Raw genomic sequence first — 8,590 nt, 5'->3', positions numbered from 1 at the left:
TGTGTTTTAGGTTAATTTGTTATCCTAGTAACACATGCGATGTCACTATTTGATCTCCAAGATGTAATGCATAGTTATCGAATCTCGAACGACTCTCGATATACCAATGGTTGTTGATTCGATCGGGATATATGGATGAAGGAACCGTACTGTACGCTAACCAAAATCTACTGGTTCTTGCAGGCACTATCAGTAATACCTAGGGAATCATGGGGCGATGTTGCTAGGCGCTCTTACCATGATTCGATGGGTAAGTCGGAAATTATTGTTCCGAGTCACAAGGAGTTGTGAGCCCACGGCTAGCTGTATTCCTGAACCATTGAGGGTTACACAAGTAATGGATTACTAAAACCCCGTAGAGATAGTTAAATTTAAAGAGTTAAATTTAATGAAAGAGAAGTTGGACTTCTTAACTAAAGGGAGTGGGATTTCCTAAAATGACATAGGGATGGGCATTTTTGGAAATCACTGAATTCGGATTCAGAAAAATTATCTTGACTCTAAAAGATGCAGAAATGGTTTCTGTGCACATTGGTGAAATCAGTTTATCAATCGGAGTCACGATGAATTTTATATTAATTTCTATAACAACGGGCTTGGCTTGTTGGGTTTAAGTTATGGATTGTGGGCTTTAAGGAGTTAGAGTCCTGATACAATTATAACTAGAAATTATCTATAAATAGAGGTGTTGGGTTCAAAAATCACATACATTGTGTCTTATAATTTTCGAAATTACACTCTAAATATTTGAAGGGGATTTTCGAAATCCTCTGTCCCTTTCGGAGAAAATTCGGCTTGTGATTTTTATGAAAAATTACAATCTGAATTAACAGATCATATCTGTTTACTCTCTACGCAAACTTCTGATTGATTTCTAGTGCAGTCAATCAGAGGGTTTTGTTTTCTATTCGTGGACCTGATTGAAGAAACGTTCGTTCATCAGTTCCGGGGATATACAACAAGAGCAGATTAAATTCTGTTGGTGTCCATAATCTCGCTTCGATATTTTAAGGTAAAATATTTAATTGTGATTATTTATTTTACTTACACAATTTAATCGTAAAAGTTTTGATACCCAGATATGGAATCGTTCCATATTAATAAAAATAAATTTTTAAACTTCCGCTGCACCGGGTATCAATTCTAATTGATCTGAACACCGTTTTAAAAAATTTTCTTGGATCACATCCAATGTCGGGTTCACTTTGATCTCCTTCAAGAAGTAAACCATATCGAATAGGAGGTCTAGAAGTCCTCTCGGATCTTCTAGAAAGAGGCGTGTCGTTTAATGGTTCCTGAGGTGTGGGATCGTTATTTTGTATCTCAGGTTCTTCTCGAATTTCTTCAAGTTCCATCATCTTGTCTTTCTTATCAAGTAAGAACTCCTTCTCCATGAAGGTGGCATTTCTCGAAACAAACACTTTTGTTTTAGTAGGATGATAGAAATAATATCCGATTGAATTCTTTGGATACCCTACAAAATAACATAAGGTGGATCGACTATCCAACTTATCTCCCACTGTCTGCTTCACATAAGCAGGACATCCCCTGTAGTAACCCAGAAACCATTTTAAGATAATAATATATTAAACATGATTAAGGATTGGTAATTAACCAATTTCGGAGTGTTATTGGACTTTGGAAGAGAATTTGGGCTTTTGACTTTGGGCCGGATCGGAAGCTCCGAACCCAGATCGAAAGCTCCGATCCCAACCACTTTGGAAGCTCAGCGGAAGCACCGAGATTGGAAGCTTCGATTTTGGAACGGAAGTTCCGATCTCCAGCTGCCAGCAATGCACGATGACTCAGCCGCAAGTTTTGACAAGTGTTGATCAGGGGTGAGATCGGAAGCTCCGATTGTCAGATCGGAAGTTCCGATCCTGGCGTGTCCTGCATGCATGCAATGAGCTGGATCGGAAGCTCCGATCCCGAAATTGGAAGTTCCGATCCTGGCCGAGAATTTTTCCTATAAATAGGGCTTGTTCGATTTCATTTTGAATTACGAATTCCCGAGTTTCTTTCTTCATTTATATAGTGTGAGATATACACTTGAGGGCCCTATCGGTTATAATAGAGGTTCTGGAATAATCAAGGTGTGGTTATAGTCATCCGGGACTAGCGACTTCAAAGGGCTAACTACGGACGAAGGTATGGTCCGAGAATCTATTTAAGTTTTGGGAGTACTTATTAGCTTAGTTAAGGCTTATAGAATTTATGTAGTGATACGGTGAACTTTTGAATATAGGCTTGGAACCTAGGATCTTACTATACTTGAACTAGCCTAGAGGTACGTACACATTGACTGAGATTGCCAGCGAGTATACATGTTTATATGTTGCATTTATTTGGCATTATTATATGGCATGAGATATGATTTACCGTTTTCTATATTCATATGTCATGTGCATATACACGTTGAGCCTATACCTTGTTATACCTGACTATAGAGCCGCTCAGCTCTATACTCGATAGTCTGTCACTGACAGTACCGTGACGGCGGGGGCATTTATGTCTGTTTTCTGTGGTGTACTAGACGAGTGCGGTTGCACCCAGAGGTTGATCCGTGCGGTGGCAGCACTCATGTGGCGTCGGTACTGAGCATGATTTTTCAGATGACCCGTTACCAGTCATCATGTTGCATGCATCATATATTTACGTGTACTCATGTCTATGTACTGGGCGTTAGCGCTCACGTCCTAGTTGTTATCTTGGACACCCTATTCCATGGGGCAGGTCGCAGGATGGACGGAGCTGGTAGTTCAAGGCAGGACTAGGGAGCAGGAGTCTTGAGGATTTTATTATACAGCAGGATTCGATATAGCTGTATAATGTTTACTGTTTAAGTTTTCGATTTGGTTGTATCACTACAGATTTAAGCCTGGATTATGTTACTAAGCTGATATGTAAATTATGGTTATGTTTCCGCACGTTTTTACTCTGTTAAGTATTTTGTTGTATTAAGTTTAATGCATGCTATTAGTTGCCAGTTAGTAGGTGATTCCATGCAGGGTCACTACATTTTTGGTATCAGAGCATGCATAGATTTTGGGATTAGTACTTGGGATTTAGTTTAGTCTTGAGTAATTCTTGCGCATTTGGGATTTTAATGTGCAATTCTTTTCAGGATATGGCTGACGAGAGTCACGGTAGTGTTGGCCAGGGAGGTGGTCATCATCATCGTCACCGCCATCATGATGATCAACATCGTCATCATGAGGGTAGACGTCGCTACTCTATCAATAAGTTCATGCAAGTAGGACCGAAACCTTTGGTGGGAGGAAAAAATCCTGAACAGGCGAGGAGTTGGATGTCTAAACTCGAGAGTACTTTTCGTGCTTTTGATTGTACTGAGGATCAGAAATTGGAAGTTCTAGAATTTGTGCTAGAGGATCGAGCACGTTTTTGGTGGGATGCCAAAGCTGCTCAGGCACGTACTGAGAGAGAACAGGTGACTTGGGGGGAATTCTGTCGGGAGTTCCAGAAATTGTATTTTCCTCCGGCTGTTTGCCAAGCACGATCGATGGAGTTGCTTACTCTGAGGCAAGGATCAATGACTATTGATCAATATCAGCAACGATTTCTTGATCTGCTACCTTTCAGTCCTCATATCAATGAGAGTGATGCGTCGAAGTATGATATCTTTCTACAAGGTTTGAACCAAGATATCTACTCCCAGGTTGTCGTCTGTGATGACCCGGTATCTTTTGAGACTTTGGTGAACCGTTTCCGTCTTGTGGAGACTAGCAACAGGCGGGCACAATTGTTGATGCCAGCACAGCCTAGTGGATCTTTTGAGCCTCGAGCTCAATCCGTTGTGCAATCTGGACCTACGTCTTCTTCTACTCCTACTACTTCATCTGGATCTCGTGGTTCACGAGGTATGTTCCATTTTGGGAAAAAGAAGAAGAAGGAGGAGTTTTGTAGTCACTGTGGAGGGAAACATCCTGCAGCTTCATGTCGGAGAGCTACTGGTGCTTGTTATATTTGCGGTCAGCAGGGACATCTGCGGAGAGATTGTCCTCAGCGCATGGGTTCTGCTAGTGGATCGGGATCACAGGTTGGATCTCAGGCCTCTACTTTTCCACGTCAGCAGCCAGCACCACAGAGTTCTTCTGGTTATCATCCCCAGACTCAAGGGCAGGTGTTTGCTCTGTCTCAGGAGCAGGCTACAGAGGGAAGCGATCGCATGTTGGCAGGTACCTTTCTGTTATGTGGCATTCCTGCACTTGTATTAATTGATACTGGAGCATCGCATTCCTTTATTTCTAGTCGCTTTGTTAAGAGACATAGATTACCTTATGTATCATTAGATATGGATTTAGTTGTATCTACTCCGTTGGAGCAAGAGATAGTAACTAAGCGTCTAGTGATGGGTTGCCTTCTGGAGTTTGAGGGTAATGTGTTAGCAGCTAATTTGATGATATTAGCGATGGCAGATTTTGACTGTATCTTGGGAATAGATATGCTGACTTTGTATCATGCTATTGTGGATTGTTATCAGCATCTGGTACAGTTTCATCCGGTTGAGGGTGATAGCTGGTATTTTTATGGTGAGGGTGCGCGACCTCTGATGCCACTTGTTTCTGCTCTGAAGGCATGTCATGTCTTGGAGTCAGGTGGGGAGGGCTACCTCATCTATGCAGTTGATATGTCCACGAGTAGTACGGGTATTGATCAGTTACCGGTTGTCAGCGAGTTTCTTGATGTATTCCCTGATGAGATTTCTGGTTTTCCTCCGGTGCGAGAGGTTGAATTTGGTATTGATTTAGTACCAGGAACTACGCCTATATCCCGAGCACCTTATCTTCTAGCATCGTCAGAGATGAGGGAATTGAAACAGCAGTTACAGGATCTGCTTGATAAGGGATATATTCATCCGAGTGTTTCTCCGTGGGGAGCACCTATTTTATTTGTCAAGAATAAAGATGGATCGATGCGATTATGTATTGATTATAGACAGTTGAATCGTGTCACCATCAAGAATAAGTATCCTTTTCCGCGGATTGATGATCTGTTTGATCAATTACAGGGTACTTCTATTTATTCTAAGATAGATCTGAGATCTGGATACCATCAGATGCGGGTACGAGACTCAGATATATCTACGACTGCTTTCAGGACCAGATACGGGCATTATGAATTTCTGGTGATGCCATTCGGTTTGACGAATGCACCGGCAGTCATTATGAATCTGATGAATCATATATTTCGAGAGTATCTGGATAGATTTGTCATCGTCTTCATTGATGATATTCTTGTCTATTCTCATGACAAGGATGAGCATGCACAGCATCTAAGGATTGTTTTACAGACGTTACGAGATAAGAAGCTGTATGCAAAATTGAGCAAGTGTGAATTCTGGCTTGATCGGGTAGTGTTTCTCGGTCATGTGATTTCTAATGAAGGGATATCTGTTGATCCTAGTAAGATAGAGGCAGTGCTGAACTGGTCTCGTCCGACGACGGTTGCTGAGATTCGTAGTTTCTTGGGTCTAGCTGGATATTACCGTCGGTTCATTGAGAATTTTGCACAGTTGGCAAGGTCTTTGACACAGCTTACACGGAAAGATATTGCCTTCATATGGTCCTCGGATTGTGAGGAGTCATTTCACGAGCTGCGTGGACGTCTTACTACTGCACCTGTGCTAGCTCTACCTTCTGGATCAGGAGGTTATGTTGTCTATACTGATGCCTCTGGTCAGGGATTAGGATGTGTTCTGACACAGCATGGACATGTTATTTCCTATGCTTCTCAACAGTTGAAGATGCATGAGAATAATTATCCAGTGCATGATCTCGAGTTAGCCGCCATTGTATTTGCACTCAAGATTTGGAGGCATTATCTTTATGGCGAGAAATTTGAGATATTCACGGATCACAAGAGTTTGAAGTATTTATTCACTCAAGCGGAGTTGAATATGCGACAGAGACGCTGGATGGATCTTCTGAAGGATTATGACTGTGAAATCAAATATCATCCAGGTTATGCCAATCTTACTGCTGATGCCTTGAGTCGGCAGGTGAGACTTTCTGCACTTCAGACTAGTGAAGTATCTCATATGATTCAAGAGTGATGTTCATTGAGTTTTACGCTCAAGCACAAGAAAGGGAGAAATGGGATTCGGTTGTATACTATTTTGTCTGAGCCAGCATTGTATTCTCGAATCAGAGATGCTCAGATATCTGATGTTAAGACTCAGCGTTTGGCACGTCTAGCCAATGGAGTTAATACATCTGGATTCCATTTTCAGGCAGATGGTTTATTGTGCCTATCTAATCGAGTGGTTGTACCTAAGGTTGCGGAGCTCAGGAACGATATTCTTTCTCAAGCTCACAGGAGTCGATTATCTATTCATCCTGGTAGCATGAAAATGTATAAGGACTTGCGAACTAGATTCTGGTGGAAAGGGATGAAGAGGAGTGTGTATCAATTTGTTTCAAGATGTTTGGTTTGTCAACAGGTCAAGGCTGAACATCGACGACCAGGTGGATTACTACAGAATCTTGAGATTCCCGAATGGAAGTGGGAGCACGTGACTATGGACTTTGTTACCCACTTACCTATGACTACACGTCAGTATGATGCTATCTGGGTTGTCATTGACCGTTTGACGAAATCAGCACACTTTATTCCTTATAACCGGGAGTATTCTTATGATCGCATGGCACGTTTATACATCCAGGAGATAGTGTGATTGCATGGGATTCCAGTGAGCATAGTCAGTGATAGAGACCCGCGATTTACCTCACGTTTTTGGGGTAGTTTTCAGGAGGCGTTGGGTACCACTCTAAGTTTGAGCACTGCATATCATCCGGAGACTGACGGGCAATCAGAACGGACAATTCGTACGCTGGAGGATATGCTACGTTCTTCTGTCATGGATTTTGGCTTATCTTGGCAGGATCAGTTACCTTTGATCGAATTTTCCTACAATAACAGTTATCATCGTAGTATTGATATGGCACCTTTCGAGGCATTGTACGGTCGACGGTGTCGTACTCCATTATTCTGAGATGAAGTCGGGGAACGACAAGTCGAGGGTCCTGAATTGGTGCAGCAGATTGTAGACAAGGTAGATTTGATCAAGCATAGGATCAAAGTTGCTCAAGATAGACAAGCCAGTTATGCTAATATTCGTCGCAGGCCACTTCAGTTTGAGCCTGGTGAATATGTGTTCCTTCGAGTATCACCTTTCAGGAAGGTGATGAGATTCGGTGTGAAAGGCAAGTTGTCTCCTCGTTTTATTGGACCTTTCCAGATACTGGAGAAGATCGGGGATGTTGCATATCGTTTGGCTTTACCGCCAAATCTTTCCAGTATACATAATATTTTTCATGTGTCGTTACTTCGACAATACATAGCTGATGAATCTCATGTGATTCAGTCTACTGATATTCAGCTAGAGCCAGATCTGTCTTTTGTTGAACGACCAATCTGTATCCTAGACAGGAAGGAGAAAGTTCTTCGCAACAAGACTATACCACTTATGATGGTACAGTGGCAGCGCCGAGGCGTTGAAGAAGCAACTTGGGAAACTGAAAGTCATATGCAAGCGGAATATCCTGAGTTGTTTGCTTTGTACTTTTGATTTACCATGTAAGATGTAATTACAGTTGTTGTAATAAACCATGGTTTGATGTTTCATATTGTTATCTTAATTTGTCTTTAGATGTTATTTCGCGGACGAAATATCTAAAGGTGGGGAGAATGTAGTAACCCAGAAACCATTTTAAGATAATAATATGTTAAACATGATTAAGGGTTGGTAATTAACCAATTTCGGAGTGTTATTGGACTTCGGAAGAGAATTTGGGCTTTTGACTTTGGGCCGGATCGGAAGCTCCGATCCCAGCCACTTCGAAAGCTCAGCGGAAGCACCGAGATCGGAAGCTCCGATCTTGGAACGAAAGTTCCGATCTCCAGCTGCCAGCAATGCACGATGACTCAGCACCGAGTTTTGACAAGTATTGATCAGGGGTGAGATCGGAAGCTCCGATCGTCGGATTGGAAGTTCCGATCCTGGCGTGTCCTGCATGCACGCAATGAGCTGGATCGGAAGCTCCGATCCCAAAATCGGAAGTTCCGATCCTGGCTGGGAATTTTGCCTATAAATAGGGCTCGTTCGATTTCATTTTGAATTACGAATTCTTGAGTTTCTTTCTTCAGTTATATAGTGTGAGATATACACTTGAGGGCCCTATCGGTTATAATAGAGGTTCTGGAATAACCAAGGTGTGGTTATGGTCATCCGGGACTAGCGACTTCAAAGGGCTAACTACGGATGAAGGTATGGTCCGGGAATCTATTTAAGTTTTGGGAGTACTTATTAGCTTAGTTAAGGCTTATAGAATTTATGTAGTGATACGGTGAACTTTTGAATATAGGCTTGGAACCTAGGATCTTACTATACTTGAACTAGCCTAGAGGTACGTACACATTGACTGAGATTGCCAGCGAGTATACATGTTTATATGTTGCATTTATTTGGCATTATTATATGGCATGAGATATGATTTACCGTTTTCTATATTCATATGTCATGTGCATATACACGTTGAGCCTATACCTTGTTATACCTGACTATAGAGCC

The sequence above is a fragment of the Henckelia pumila genome, chromosome 1 (assembly GCF_033568475.1).
Source record: "Henckelia pumila isolate YLH828 chromosome 1, ASM3356847v2, whole genome shotgun sequence".
Classification (NCBI taxonomy): domain Eukaryota; kingdom Viridiplantae; phylum Streptophyta; class Magnoliopsida; order Lamiales; family Gesneriaceae; genus Henckelia; species Henckelia pumila.
Note: the sequence above shows the minus strand (reverse complement) of the source record.